Consider the following 15,942-nt stretch of genomic DNA (forward strand, 5'->3'; position numbering starts at 1 on the left):
GGGGCACTGTTAAATGGGGCGTTCCACAAGGATCGGTGCTGGGGCCACTGCTGTTTCTTATTTATATAAATGATGTGCCTTCTAGTATTACAGGTGATTCAAAACTATTTCTGTTTGCTGATGACACCAGCTTGGCAGTGAAGGATCTTGTGTGTAATATTGAAACATTATCAAATAATGTAGTTCATGAAATAAGTTCGTGGCTTGTTGAAAATAATTTGATGCTAAATCACAGTAAGACTCAGTTTTTACGGTTTCTAACTCGCAATTCAACAAGAACTGATATTTTAATCAGACAGAATGGGCATGTTATAAGCGAGACGGAACAGTTCAAGTTCCTAGGCGTACAGATAGATAGTAAGCTGTTGTGGAAAGCCCATGTTTAGGATCTTGTTCAGAAACTAAATGCCGCTTTATTTACCATTAGAACAGTATCTGAAATAAGTGACATTTCAACACGAAAAGTAGTCTACTTCGCATATTTTCATACGCTTATGTCATATGGTATTATTTTCTGGGGTAATTCTTCTGATTCAAAAAGGGTATTTTTGGCTCAAAAACGGGCTGTTCGAGCTATGCGTGGTGTAAGTTCGAAAACCTCTTGTCGACCCCTATTCAATAGTCTGGGAATTTTGACATTGCCTTCACAGTATATATTTTCTTTAATGTCGTTTGTTGTTAGCAATATTAGCTTATTCCCAAGAGTTAGCAGCTTTCACTCAGTTAATACTAGGCAGAAATCAAATCTGCATGTGGAATGCACTTCCTTGACTCTTGTGCAGAAAGGAGTGCAGTATTCTGCTGCATCCATTTTCAATAAGCTACCACAAGTTTCAATAAGCTACCACTAGAACTCAAAAACCTTAGCAGTAGCCCAAACGCTTTTAAGTCTAAACTGAAGATTTTCCTCATGGCTCACTCCTTCTATTCTGTCGAGGAGCTCCTGGAAGAGCTAAAAAATTAAGCAAATTCCAGTGTTACATTCTTGATTCTCTTTATTTAAACTAACGACGTGTCGCCTGAATATGTTTCTTATATTTCATTTTATCTGTTTCTACAATCGTGTTAGAATATCATGTATTGAATCGTTCCATGACCATGGAGACTTCTCCTTAATGTGGTCCCACGGAACAATAAATAAATAAATAAACAGGTGTTACCACTGCGGCAAGGCCGTAGGCTTCTTGTCTGGTACAGTGGAAACTTAATTTTTAAAATCTTATTTAGTTTACCAGGTTATTTCTATTCTTCCGTTTATTTCTTTGGTTATTTATCAATTCGTTACTTCCAGCCGCCCTAAAAACAAAATTCAACAGTTCTGCGTCTTCATTGTTGATATACAGGGTGATTCAAAAAGAATCCCACAACTTTAAAAATGTGTATTTAATGAAAGAAACATAATATAACCTTCTGTTATACATCATTACAAAGAGTATTTAAAAAGTTTTTTTTCACTCAAAAACAAGTTCAGAGATGTTCAATATGGCCCCCTCCAGACACACGACCAATATCAACCCGATACTCCAACTCGTTCCACACTCTCTGTAGCATATCAGGCATAACAGTTTGGATAGCTGCTGTTATTTCTCGTTTCAAATCATCAATGGTGGCTGGGAGAGGTGGCCGAAACACCATATCCTTAACATACCCCCATAAGAAAAAATCGCAGTGGGTAAGATCAGGGCTTCTTGGAGGCCAGTGATGAAGTGCTCTGTCACGGGCTGCCTGGCGGCCGATCCATCGCCTCGGGTAGTTGACGTTCAGGTTTCATAACTAACCTTTTTCGTAGGACTCTCCATACAGTTGATTGTGGAATTTTCAGCTCTCTGCTAGCTCTGCGAGTCGATTTTCCTGGGCTGCGAACGAATGCTTGCTGGATGCGTGCTACATTTTCATCACTCGTTCTCGGCCGTCCAGAACTTTTCCCTTTGCACAAACACCCATTCTGTGTAAACTGTTTATACCAACGTTTAATACACCACCTATCAGGAGGTTTAACACCATACTTCGTTCGAAATGCACGCTGAACAACTGTCGTCGATTCAGTTCTGCCGTACTCAATAACACAAAAAGCTTTCTGTTGAGCGGTCGCCATCTTAACATCAACTGACGCTGACGCCTAGTCAGCAGCGCCTCAAGCAAACAAATGTACAACTAAATGAAACTTTATAGCTCCCTTAATTCGCCGACAGATAGTGCTTAGCTCTGCCTTTTGTCGTTGCAGAGTTTTAAATTCGTAAAGTAGTGGTGTTCTTTTTGAATCACCCTGTATATTATCTACTTTTCGGTGTGTTACATACACATTATGCTGTTTTTATGGTGTTACGTTCAATGATTAGTGTGCTGCACGTCTCCACGGTAATTTTGTGCAAGCCTACATACATACCTTTGCACGACTACTGCAATCTTCATCTACTTTAACCTGCTTACTGTCTCCCTCTACAATTTTTAAACACCTTACATCCCTCCAAATCCAAAGCAACCCATTGTTGATTCAGAATGTGTCCTCTCCCCAGAACTCTTCTTTTAGTCAAGCTAAGCTAGGTCATAAAGGTTTTTTCTACTTATTAGTTCCTCTAGATATCCAGCTAACCTTTAGCTTCTTCTATACCACCACATTACAAAAGTTTCTATTCTCTTCTTGTTTTATGATTTTATCGTTCACGTTTCAGTGCTGTGCGAGGATGCACTCACGTCAAATACGTTCAGAAGATATTTCCTAGCCTCTTTACTTCAAAATGGTTCAAATGGCTCTGAGTACTATGGGACTTAACATCTGAGGTCATCAGTCCCCTAGAACTTAGAACTACTTAAATCTAACTAACCTAAGGACATCACACACATCCATGCCCGAGGCAGGATTCGAACCTGCGACCGCAATGGTCGCACGGTTCCAGACTGTAGCGCCTAGAACCGCTCGGCCACCCCGGCCGGCCCTCTTTACTTCGATCAGCATGCTATTTAACTTGCGAAACAGCAAAATTCGTCTAACTTTTTTCCGTTAGCATCGCTTCATGTAATTAGACTACACTCCATTACCCTATACATTATTTAAGTCTCAACATAACGTATTTTTAGTTCTAGTTTTATTCTTGGTACATGGCGTTAATGCAATGATTGTTTAACTAAACTGCACCGGAGCCATACAGCCCGTCTGTCAATGAATTTTATAGAATTCTGACGAGTCTAATGGAAGCTGTAACACTGACTCGTACAGCCGTCAGCAGACCGGATGTCTCAGTGCCTTGTTATATATTAAATAATGTTCATACCCTGATGTAAACAACACATATCTGGGGCTTGTTTCCTGTCTTATTTGTGGCGCAAAAACGTATAGAAAGCATCGTTCCTGTGAAACACAACTAGCTAGCTCTTTATTCACATAAAGTGTTGAGTGCTATTGACAAGGGATTTCAGATCGATTCCGTATTTATGGATTTCCGGAAGGCTTTTGACACTGTACCACACAAGCGGCTCGTAATGAAATTGCGTGTTTATGTAATATCGTCTCAGTTATGTGACTGGATTTGTGATTTCCTGTCAGACAGGTCACAGTTCGTAGTAACTGACGGAAAGTCATCGAGTAAAACAGAAGTGATTTCTGGCGTTCCCCAAGGTAGTGTTATAGGCCCTTTGCTGTTCCTTATCTATATAAACGATTTGGGAGACAATCTGAGCAGCCGTCTTCGGTTGTTTGCACATGACGCTGTCGTTTATCGACTAATAAAGTCGTCAGAAGATAAAAACAAACTGCAAAAGATTTTAAAAAAATATCTGAATGGTGCGAAAATTGGCTGTTGACCCTAAATAACGAAAAGTGTGAGGTCGTCCACATGAGTGCTAAAAGGAACTCTTTAAACTTCGGTTACACGATAAATCAGTCTAATCTAAAAGCCGTAAATTCAACTAAATACCTAGGTATTACAATTACGAACAACTTAAATTGAAAGGAACACATAGAAAATGCTGTGGGGAAGGCTAACCAAAGACTGCGTTTTATTGGCAGGACACTTAGAAAATGTAACAGACCTACTAAGGAGACTGCCTACACTGCGCTTGTCCGTCCTCTTTTAGAATACTGCTGCGGGGTGTGGGATCCTTACGAGATAGGACTGACAGCGTACATCGAAAAAGTTCAAAGAAAGGCAGCTCGTTTTGTATTATCGAGAAATATCGCGAAATATTTGTTGGATGTCCTTCTGATGGATAACATGCCAAATTCGATCTAATTGGTTCGTTAGATCGTCGACGATATTTTATACGCCGTTTCGTTGCCCTTCATGGCAAGCCATCCTGGCCTGACATTTCAACAAGAAAAGCCCGTCCGCACTCGGCGAGATGTTCCACTGCATGTCTTCGTGCTTGCCAAACCCTGCCTTGGCCAATAAGGCAGCCAGATCTCACCCCAACTGAGGATGTTTGGAGCATTATGGGCAGGGCCCTCCAAGCAGCTCGGGATTGTGACGTGCTGCTTGTTCGGGTTATCAATTTTTGCCTCACACTCCATATTCTCCCGACGTAGCCTCCAGTCTCTTCTTCCTCTTACCCCGCATGAAGAAACCATTGCATGCCTGGTATTTCTACGCTACTGGTCTTTAAAATTGCTACACCAAGAAGAAATGCAGATGATAAATGGGTATTCATTGGACAAATATATTATATTAGAACTGATATGTGAATACATTTTCACGCAGTTTGGGTGCATAGATCCTGAGAAATCAGTACCGAGAAGAACCACCTCTTGCCGTAATAACAGCCTTGATACGACTAGGCATTGAGTCAAACAGAGCTTGGATGGTGTGTACAGGTACAACTGCCCATGCAGCTTCAACGCGGTACCACAGTTCATCAAGAGTAGTGATTGGCGTATTGCGACGAGCCAGTTGTTCGGCCACCATTGACCAAACGTTTTCAGTTGGTGAGAGATCTGGAGAATGTGCTGGCCAGGGCAGCAGTCGAAAATTTTCTGTATCCAGAAAGGCCCGTACAGGACCTGTAACATGCGGTCGTGCCTTATCCTTTTTCAATTGGTGAGAAATCTCGGGAATGTGGTGCCCATCTACATCTACATCTACATCCATACTCCGCAAGCCACCATACTCCGCAAGAGATAGTTTATACACTCCTGGAAATGGAAAAAAGAACACATTGACACCGGTGTGTCAGACCCACCATACTTGCTCCGGACACTGCGAGAGGGCTGTACAAGCAATGATCACACGCACGGCACAGCGGACACACCAGGAACCGCGGTGTTGGCCGTCGAATGGCGCTAGCTGCGCAGCCATTTGTGCACCGCTGCCGTCAGTGTCAGCCAGTTTGCCGTGGCATACGGAGCTCCATCGCAGTCTTTAACACTGGTAGCATGCCGCGACAGCGTGGACGTGAACCGTATGTGCAGTTGACGGACTTTGAGCGAGGGCGTATAGTGGGCATGCGGGAGGCCGGGTGGACGTACCGCCGAATTGCTCAACACGTGGGGCGTGAGGTCTCCACAGTACATCGATGTTGTCGCCAGTGGTCGGCGGAAGGTGCACGTGCCCGTCGACCTGGGACCGGACCGCAGCGACGCACGGATGCACGCCAAGACCGTAGGATCCTACGCAGTGCCGTAGGGGACCGCACCGCCACTTCCCAGCAAATTAGGGACACTGTTGCTCCTGGGGTATCGGCGAGGACCATTCGCAACCGTCTCCATGAAGCTGGGCTACGGTCCCGCACACCGTTAGGCCGTCTTCCGCTCACGCCCCAACATCGTGCAGCCCGCCTCCAGTGGTGTCGCGACAGGCATGAATGGAGGGACGAATGGAGACGTGTCGTCTTCAGCGATGAGAGTCGCTTCTGCCTTGGTGCCAATGATGGTCGTATGCGTGTTTGGCGCCGTGCAGGTGAGCGCCACAATCAGGACTGCATACGACCGAGGCACACAGGGCCAACACCCGGCATCATGGTGTGGGGAGCGATCTCCTACACTGGCCGTACACCACTGGTGATCGTCGAGGGGACACTGAATAGTGCACGGTACATCCAAACCGTCATCGAACCCATCGTTCTACCATTCCTAGACCGGCAAGGGAACTTGCTGTTCCAACAGGACAATGCACGTCCGCATGTATCCCGTGCCACCCAACGTGCTCTAGAAGGTGTAAGTCAACTACCCTGGCCAGCAAGATCTCCGGATCTGTCCCCCATTGAGCATGTTTGGGACTGGATGAAGCGTCTGCACGTCCAGCACGAACGCTGGTCCAACTGAGGCGCCAGGTGGAAATGGCATGGCAAGCCGTTCCACAGGACTACATCCAGCATCTCTACGATCGTCTCCATGGGAGAATAGCAGCCTGCATTGCTGCGAAAGGTGGATATACACTGTACTAGTGCCGACATTGTGCATGCTCTGTTGCCTGTGTCTATGTGCCTGTGGTTCTGTCAGTGTGATCATGTGATGTATCTGACCCCAGGAATGTGTCAATAAAGTTTCCCCTTCCTGGGACAATGAATTCACGGTGTTCTTATTTCAATTTCCAGGAGTGTAACTGGTTTGCAGAATTTCGTCGTGTTTACTTCAGCAATGAATTTCGTTAATATCTACTAAACAAGGTCGTTGGGACATTCATACAGATATCGAAGATTCCAGTACATTCGATTCTGCATGAACATTTCGCTGTTTGGAAAAAAATACCGTTTCAGGAGAGAAAACTTGCATATATTCTTACAAGCAGGAAACTAAACAGCAATCAACTGTTTTGGTGTTTGGAAAGGACCGCTTATTTCTTTGGTTGCGCTAGACGTGTCGCGACCATTGTATTATAATGTAGAACAGTTAGTGCTCAATGGTGTACAATATGTTTTTCCCCATTCATCTACGAAATTAGAAACAGCATCGGAAAACTTCTACATCTACATCCATACTCCGCAAGCCACCTGAATGTGTGTGGCGGAGGGTACCCTGAGTACCTCTATCGGTTCTCCCTTCTATTCCAGTCTCGTATTGTTCGTGGAAAGAAGGATTGTCGGTATGCTTCTGTGTGGGCTCTAATCTCTCTGATTTTATCCTCATGGTCTCTTCGCGAGATATACGTAGGAGGGAGCAATATACTGCTTGACTCTTCGGTGAAGGTATGTTCTCGAAACTTTAACAAAAGCCCGTACCGAGCTACTGAGCGTCTCTCCTGCAGAGTCTTCCACTGGAGTTTATCTATCATCTCCGTAACGCTTTCGCGATTACTAAATGATCCTGCAACGAAGCGCGCTGCTCTCCGTTGGATCTTCTCTATCTCTTCTATCAACCCTGTCTGGTACGGATCCCACACTACTGAGCAGTATTCAAGCAGTGGGCGAACATGCGTACTGCAACCTACTTCCTTTGTTTTCAGATTGCTTTTCCTTAGGATTCTTCCAATTAATCTCAGTCTGGCATCTGCTTTACCAACGATCAACTTTATATGATCATTCCATTTTAAATCACTCCTAATGCGTACTCCCAGATAATTTATGGAATTAACTGCTTCCAGTTGCTGACCTGCTATTTTGTAGCTAAATGATAAGGGATCTATCTTTCTATGTATTCGCAGCACATTACACTTGTCTACATTAAGATTCAATTGCCATTCCCTGCACCATGCGTCAATTCGCTGCAGATCCTCCTGCATTGCAGTACAATTTTCCATTGTTACAACCTCTCGATACACCACAGCGTCATCTGCAAAAAGCCTCAGTGAACTTCCGATGCCATCCATCAGGTCATTTATGTATATTGTGAATAGCAACGGTCCTATGACACTCCCCTGTGGCACACCTCAAATCACTCTTACTTCGGAAGACTTCTCTCCATTGAGAATGACATGCTGCGTTCTGTTATCTAGGAACTCCTCAATCCAATCACACAATTGGTCTGATAGTTCATATGCTCTTACTTTGTTCATTAAACGACTGTGGGGAACTGTATCGAACGCCTTGCGGAAGTCAAGAAACACGGCATCTACCTGTGAACCCGTGTCTATGGCCCTCTGAGTCTCGTGGACGAATAGCGCGAGCTGGGTTTCACACGACCGTCTATTTCGAAACCCATGCTGATTCCTACAGAGTAGATTTCTAGTCTCCAGAAAAGTCATTATACTCGAACATAATACGTGTTCCAAAATTCTACAACTGATCGACGTTAGAGATATTGGTATATAGTTCTGCACATCTGTTCGACATCCCTTCTTGAAAACGGGGATGACCTGTGCCCTTTTCCAATCCTTTGGGACGCTACGCTCTTCTAGAGACCTACGGTACACCGCTGCAAGGAGGGTGGTAAGTTCCTTCACGTACTCTGTGTAAAATCGAACTGGTATCCCAACAGGTCCAGCGGCCTTTCCTCTTTTGAGCGATTTTAATTGTTTCTCTATCCCTCTGTCGTCTATTTCGATATCTACCATTTTGTCATCTGTGCGACAATCTAGAGAAGGAACTACAGTGAAACAGCTTTGGAAAAAGACATTTAGTATTTCGGCCTTTAGTCTGTCATCCTCTGTTTAAGTACCATTTTGGTCACAGAGTGTCTGGACGTTTTGTTTTGATCCACCTACCGCTTTGACGTAAGACCAAAATTTCTTAGGATTTTCTGCCAAGTCAGTACATAGAACTTTACTTTCGAATTCATTGAACGCCTCTCGCATAGCCCTCCTCACACTACATTTCGCTTCGCGTAATTTTTGTTTGTCTGCAAGGCTTTGGCTATGTTTATGTTTGCTGTGAAGTTCCCTTTGCATCCGCAGCAGTTTCCTAACTCGGTTGTTGTACCACGGTGGCTCTTTTCCATCTCTTACGACCTTGCTTGGCACATACCCATCTAACGCATATTGTACGATGGTTTTGAACTTTGTCCACTGATCCTCAACACTATCTGTACTTGAGACAAAACTTTTGCGTTGAGCCGTCAGGTATTCTGTAACCTGCTTTTTGTCACTTTTACTAAACAGAAAAATCTTCCTACCTTTCTTAATATTTCTATTTACGGCTGAAATCATCGATGCAGTAACCGCTTTATGATCGCTGATTCCCTGTAATGCATTAACTGTTTCAAATAGTTCGGGTCTGTTTGTCACCAGAAGGTCTAATATGTTATCGCCACGAGTCGGTTCTCTGTTTAACTGCTCAAGGTAGTTTTCAGATAAAGCACTTAAAAAAATTTCACTGGATTCTTTGTCCCTGCCACCCGTTATGAACGTTTGAGTCTGCCAGTCTATATCCGGGAAATTAAAATCTCCACCCAGAACTATAACATGGTGGGGAAATCTACTCGAAATATTTTCCAAATTATCCTTCAGGTGCTCGGCCACAACAGCTGCTGAGCCCGGGGGCCTATAGAGACATCCAATTACCATGTCTGAGCCTGCTTTAACCGTGACCTTCACCCAAATCATTTCACATTTCGGATCTCCGTCGATTTCCTTCGATACTATTGCACTTCTTATCGCTATAAACACGCCTCCCCCTTCACTGTCCAGCCTGTCTCTGCGGTATACGTTCCAATCTGAGTTCAGGATTTCATTACTGTTTACGTCTGGTTTCAGCCAACTTTCTGTCCCTAGTAATATATGGGCGTTGTGACCGGTTATTAATGAGAGCAGTTCTGGGACCTTTCTATAGACGCTCCTGCCGTTTACTATTAGCACATTAATATTGTTATTCCCTGTTGCATTTTGCCTACTCCTACGTTGCCCCGTCTCAGGAGGCGTCTTGTCGGGCCTAGGGAGGGAATTCTCTAACCTAAAAAACCCCCATGTACACTCCACACGTACTCCGCTACCCTTGTAGCCGCTTCCGGCATGTAGTGCACGCCTGACCTATTCAGGGGGACCCTACATTTCTCCACCCGATAGCGGAGGTCGAGAAATTTGCACCCCAGATCTCCGCAGAATCGTCTGAGCGTCTGGTTTAAGCCTTCCACTCAGCTCCAAACCAGAGGACCGCGATCGGTTCTGGGAACGATACTACAAATAGTTAGCTCTGATTCCACCCCGCGAGCGAGGCTTTCCGCCTTCACCAATTCCGCCAACCGCCTGTACGAACTGAGGATGACCTCTGAACCCAGACGGCAGGAGTCATTGGTACCGACATGAGCAACAATTTGCAGTCGGGTGTACCCAGTGCTCTCTATCGCCGTCGGCAGGGCGTCCTCCACATCTCGGATGAGACCCCCCGGCAAGCAGACAGAGTGAACACTGGCCTTCTTCCCCGACCTTTCCGCTATTTCCATAAGGGGCTCCATCACCCGCCTAACGTTGGGGCTCCCAATAACTAATAAACCCCTCCCCCCGTGTGCCTGCTCGGACCTTGCTGAAGGAGCAGCCACATGTCCACTCACAGGCAGAGCGGGCGATGCCACACGGACAGCCTTCACAGTTACCCTCCGCCTCGTGCGCCGCGAACGCCGCTGAACCCGCCACTCCCCTTGGGGAGGGGGTGGCCCAACCGCCCGCGGTACCCGCGAAGATGTCTCGACAGCAGGGACAGTGGGTGAAGCATGTAACACCTGGGGTGTACCTTGCGACGCACCAGACTCCCCACTGCCGCTACACTGCGAGGCAGCAGCCCGAAGACGGCTGACCGCGGTCATGGAAATGGAAATGGAAATGAGCGTTTGGCGTCATTGGCCGGGAGGCCCCTCGCGGGGCAGGTCCGGCCGCCATATCGCAGGTCTTATTACATTCGGCGCCACATTGGGCGACCTGCACGCCGGATGGGGATGAAATGATGATGAACTCAACACAACACCCAGTCCCTGAGCGGAGAAAATCTCCGACCCAGCCGGGAATCGAACCCGGGCCCAGAGGACGGCAATCCGTCACGCTGACCACTCAGCTACTGGGGCGGACCCCGCGGTCATCAACACGCTCAGCTGTTCGCGAAGAGTGGCCAGCTCCTCCTGCGTCCGTACACAGCAGTCACACATCCCATGGCAGCAGTGGAACATATTCCGTATCCAGAAAGGCCCATACAGGACCTGCAACATGCGGTCGTGCATTATCCTGCTGAAATGTAGGGTTTCGCAGGGATCGAATGAAGGGTGGAGCCACGGGTCGTAACACATCTCAAATGTAACGTCCACTGTTCAAAGTGACGTCAATGCGAGCAAGAAGTGACCGAGACGTGTAACCGATGGCACCCCATAGCATCACGCCGGATGATACGCCAGTATGGCGATGACAAATACACGCTTCCAATGTGCGTTCACCGCGATGTCGCCAAACACGGATGCGACCATCATGATCATCCAAAAAAATGACGTTTTGCCATTGGTGCACCCAAGTTCGTCGTTGAGTGCACCATCGCAGGCCCATCCTAGAACCCGTAGACCAGTATTCAGAATTAATGAGCAATAATCAAAAGGTTCAAATGGCTCCAAGCACTATGGGACTTAACATCTAGGTCATCAGTCGCCTAGAACTAACTAACCTAAGGACATCACACACATCCATGCCCGGGGCAGGGTTCGAACCTGCGACCGCAGCGGTCGCGCGGTTCCGGACTGAAGCGCCTAGAACCGCTCGGCGACAGTGGCCGGCGCAATAATCCTCAAGTCGATTCAACTCGTTTTGGTAGCACTGTTGCCTTACATTTTGTGCCACTTTCCCTAACCTCCACACTTTAACTAGTAGTAGAGCAGCTGCAGGGAACGCGGAAGCTGTGAGACAGGTGGTGCGGCTCGGCGGGCGCGCTAGCCTGCACGTGTAGCGCGTGGGCGCGGTCGCGGTCGCGCGCCAAGGCCGGCCGCTGACCCGATGCCAGGCAGCCGCCGCGCGGCTATCGAGCGGCGCCGGGCCGCAGCCGCTGAGTCACCGCCTCACACACAAACACAGCCCGCTCCACTTGCTGTCCTTAGGCCCGGGCCGTGACTCAGCGCGGGCATCCCTCACAGTCGAGGCGGAACTCGGCGAGCTGCCGGCGCGCGGGGACTTCCTCCGCGCTGACTCATCCGCCTCCTGTTCTTCGCACCTAAATGAAATCTTTTTAAATATGTAAGAAAATGAAACGCCTTCAGCCGTCCTTAAGATCTTATTTATTGCGTAGCTACCAGTTCCGGCGCCAACTCGAGTTGTCAGCTGATGACTGGAGTGTTTACATCACAACTATACTTCTGTAGACAGTCAATGTAAACCAGTTATGTGGGCCACTGAAGCAGCTTATATATGGATCGTGATAAGCTCTTCAGCGTCAACTTAGGCCAGAAGATGGCGCACTGAAGCGCCGAAACTGGTAGCTACGCAATAAATAAGATCACAAAGACTAGGTGTTTCATTTTCTCACAATAGTGAACGGCCGTAGTCCCCAAGACCTCCGGTCAAAAGGGTGGACATACAAAAACATTTTATTTACGTAGTGTTAGGAGCGGGCAGGAAATGACAAGATGCTGGTGCCTAATCATGTTACACATTTTACCAGAAAAGAATTTGTTACATGAAGACTCAGTTTCAATATTAAAGCTCAAAACCTAATTTTCCGCCACAATTAAACGTCATATACCCCTCCTTCATATTACAGTCTCTAATGACATCATGCTACAAGAATAACAGATTAACAGTTTAATGGCTACGCAAATCAAATCGGGCTCAGATTAGAAGTTTTACACACCGACTGAAATTCAGGAAAACTTGGTCTGAAAACTGACATCAGTTTCATAGAGCTTAGTTAACAACTATACACGTTAAAGACTGATTTAGAAAGTTTAGCTGCGGTTTCGCAAATTTAGACGCAGTTCAATTCCAGGAGAACGAACTTGCAGTTACGATATAAATTATTAAACCTTGTAAAAGGAATTATAGCAAAGTTCACTGTAGTGAACAGGTTTTAAAAATTGCAAGAACAATTACATAATCTCAGCTACTGAACACTTTTTAATTTAAAGGTTAAATACACATATACAAATAGCGCAAATCTGAGGCCTACAGCCTTTTCAAATAGTATCTACCTATGGAAGCTGATGCATCTCATTAGGAATAGCGGTAGTTCCTAGAAAACAGTAGTAACAGCTTAGAATTAAATAGCGATTACATTTGTTTTGTAAATAAAACTGCCTTTTCCTAGATGCACTGTAATTAATTTCTTCCAGCCAAGTTTCGCCCCCCCCCCCCTTTTTTTTTTTACTCTAATGCATACTCATTGGGATCTAGAACAATATAGTTTTGTTTTGACATCTGCTATGTGTAGATTATCAAACAAATATCTATAACTTGTGGCAAAGGAGTAATAGCGCACCACTAAAATAAAGGTAAACATGGTGAACAGTGAGAGGAAAAAGTTCGAAATATAAAAATGTGCTTGTGGTTCGGAAATGAAATGTTTATGTGACCTTCACACCAGATGAGAGGCAAAGCAAATGCCAACGGACTGTTACTAATTACTTACGTAAAGCCGGCCGCTGTGGCCGAGTGGTGCTGGGCGCTTCATGCTGGAACCGCGTGACCGATACGATCGCAGGTTCGAATCCTGCTTCGGGCATGGATGTGTGTGATGTCCTTAGGTTAGTTAGATTTAAGTAGTTCTAAGTTCTAGGGGACTGATGACCTCAGATGTTAAGTCCTATAGTGCTCAGAACCATTTGAACCATTTTGAACTTATGTAAAAAACAAAAACCAAAAGCGTGACGTGAACTGTTTTATAATCTAAAAATAACACATATCAAAACAAAACTGTATTGTTCTAGTACTCGCTGAAGATGCCTTGCAGTAGAAAAAGGCGAAACGGGTCTGGGAGAAATAAATTACAGTGCAGCAAGAAAAGGCAGTTTTATTTACACAAGTAAACTTCTTAAAAATAGTGATTTCCTGTAACTAACACCAAGAAATAATTACCGTTGGCTAGCCTAAAGCATGACAAATTAAAACACAGACTAGCTTACAAAACGACAAAGTAAAACACAGATTAGTTAATTTAGGAGCCTCGCTCCAAGTAAATAACAGAAAGTAGAAACGCCACTGTCAAATGGCTGCTTTCTGAGTTTTTCACAAAACGTCAGTAATCAAAGTGGCCTTCACTGTGCGTTAACAAAGAACAACATCTGGTTGAAATACTTCAAACGTAGGTTTGTTTCCACAAGCAACCAACATAACAAAAGGGATGGCTCTTGTTACTTGCGACAGCTACTAATCTGAATGTTAACAAAACACGACCATCTTGAAGCACAGTACTGTTCAAACGTTGACATCATAAATAACATAACTCGGCTTTCGGGTGTGACCGGTGCGCGGGAACAGTATATGTAGTACAAAAATCCTCACCGCTTTTTGGAGGACTCGATAGAAGGAAACCATCCGCACATAGCTTGGCTCTCTAGACTAGCTACAATTAACACGGTGGCGACAGGATACCCACATAGCTTGGCTCTCTAGACTAGCTACAATTAACACGGTGGCGACAGGATACCAGAAAAAGAATAACGGAAAAGACTTAACATAGATATCACCACAAATACACATACTTTCAAAATTTACAGAAAACCCACAACAACAGATACAGTAATACCCTCATGTTCACAATACCCAATAACACACAAACATGCAGCCTTCCATTCCATGGTACATCGCCTCACGTCCATACTAGTGCCAAAACAGAATTTCCAAACAGAAGTAGACACCATTAAATATATTGCATATAACAATGGCTATAACCCTGAATTAGTTGACAAAATCTTGCACAAGAAACAAAGAAGGAAAATCTTGCCCTACAGTTATGCCCCCTCTGCAATAACAACCACGCCCAAAATCACCTGGTTTAGTATTCCATATCTGGGTAATCTATCAGACAAACTAGCCAAAACACTGAAATCTCAAAACTATAAAACATCATTTTATGTAAGACGCACTACAGCTAATCTCCTATTCAACAGCAAGGACAAAACAGATAAAGTAAGCAACAGTGGGGTCTACAAAACAACCTACACTGACTACAATAAACTGTACATTGGTGAAGGCCGGCCGGTGTGGTCGTGCGGTTAAAGGCGCTTCAGTCTGGAACCGCGTGACCGCGACGGTCGCAGGTTCGAATCCTGCCTCGGGCATGGATGTGTGTGATGTCCTTAGGTTAGTTAGGTTTAAGTAGTTCTAAGTTCTAGGCGACTGATGACCTCAGAAGTTAAGTCGCATAGTGCTCAGAGCCACATTGGTGAAACAGGTCGGGCCATATCAACAAGGCTGACTGAACATGAACGCAGCTGGAGATTAAATAAATCAGACTCCACCTTTGCTGAACACGTGCTCAAAGAAAGACACAAATATCTAACGGACACAGAAGTGCTACATACAGCCAACGAAGGCAGAAAACTCAGCCTACTAGGAGAACTTGAAATTAACAAACACATAGGCCTAAACACTCAGCTGGTTCTTAATTACCATTCGCAACTGAGCACATCACCACTCTTAAACTTTGCGCAATACAGTAAACCTGCTACTAACCGCAAAGTGTCCCAATAGTAAACAAATTCACACTCCAATATAATGTAATATCCCGTATGTGTTTACATTCCTAACTGTAACTCAACTGTAACAATGTAATATTTGGTATATATTAATGCACAGTTTTTCTAATAACAAGACGTAGCCCCCAAAGAAAACGTAGCTGTTGTATGACCAGCAACTGTTCACAACAAATACCAAAAAATTGTAATTTTGTAATAATCTGTATTCTAAATAATTCTAGTTATTGTGATTACGTAGGCTTTCCTGGCGTAATAAGTCTTGAGAGTCTCTTTGGGTTTGCTGCCGGATCCTAAAATCAACTTGACTCGATATTTCGGCGATTCAGCTGGTCGCCATCTTCAGAAAAATGCTGCTTCTGCTGATGAGTCCCGCATATGCCATTTCCGACGCGGATAGCTTAACCTAAGAACTTGAGCATTTGATGACTGTTTTTAAGGAAAATGGATACTCCGAGAAGCAGATTCGTCGGGCTATGGAGTTT

This window comes from Schistocerca serialis, chromosome 6 (genome assembly GCF_023864345.2).
Source record: "Schistocerca serialis cubense isolate TAMUIC-IGC-003099 chromosome 6, iqSchSeri2.2, whole genome shotgun sequence".
NCBI classification, from domain to species: domain Eukaryota; kingdom Metazoa; phylum Arthropoda; class Insecta; order Orthoptera; family Acrididae; genus Schistocerca; species Schistocerca serialis.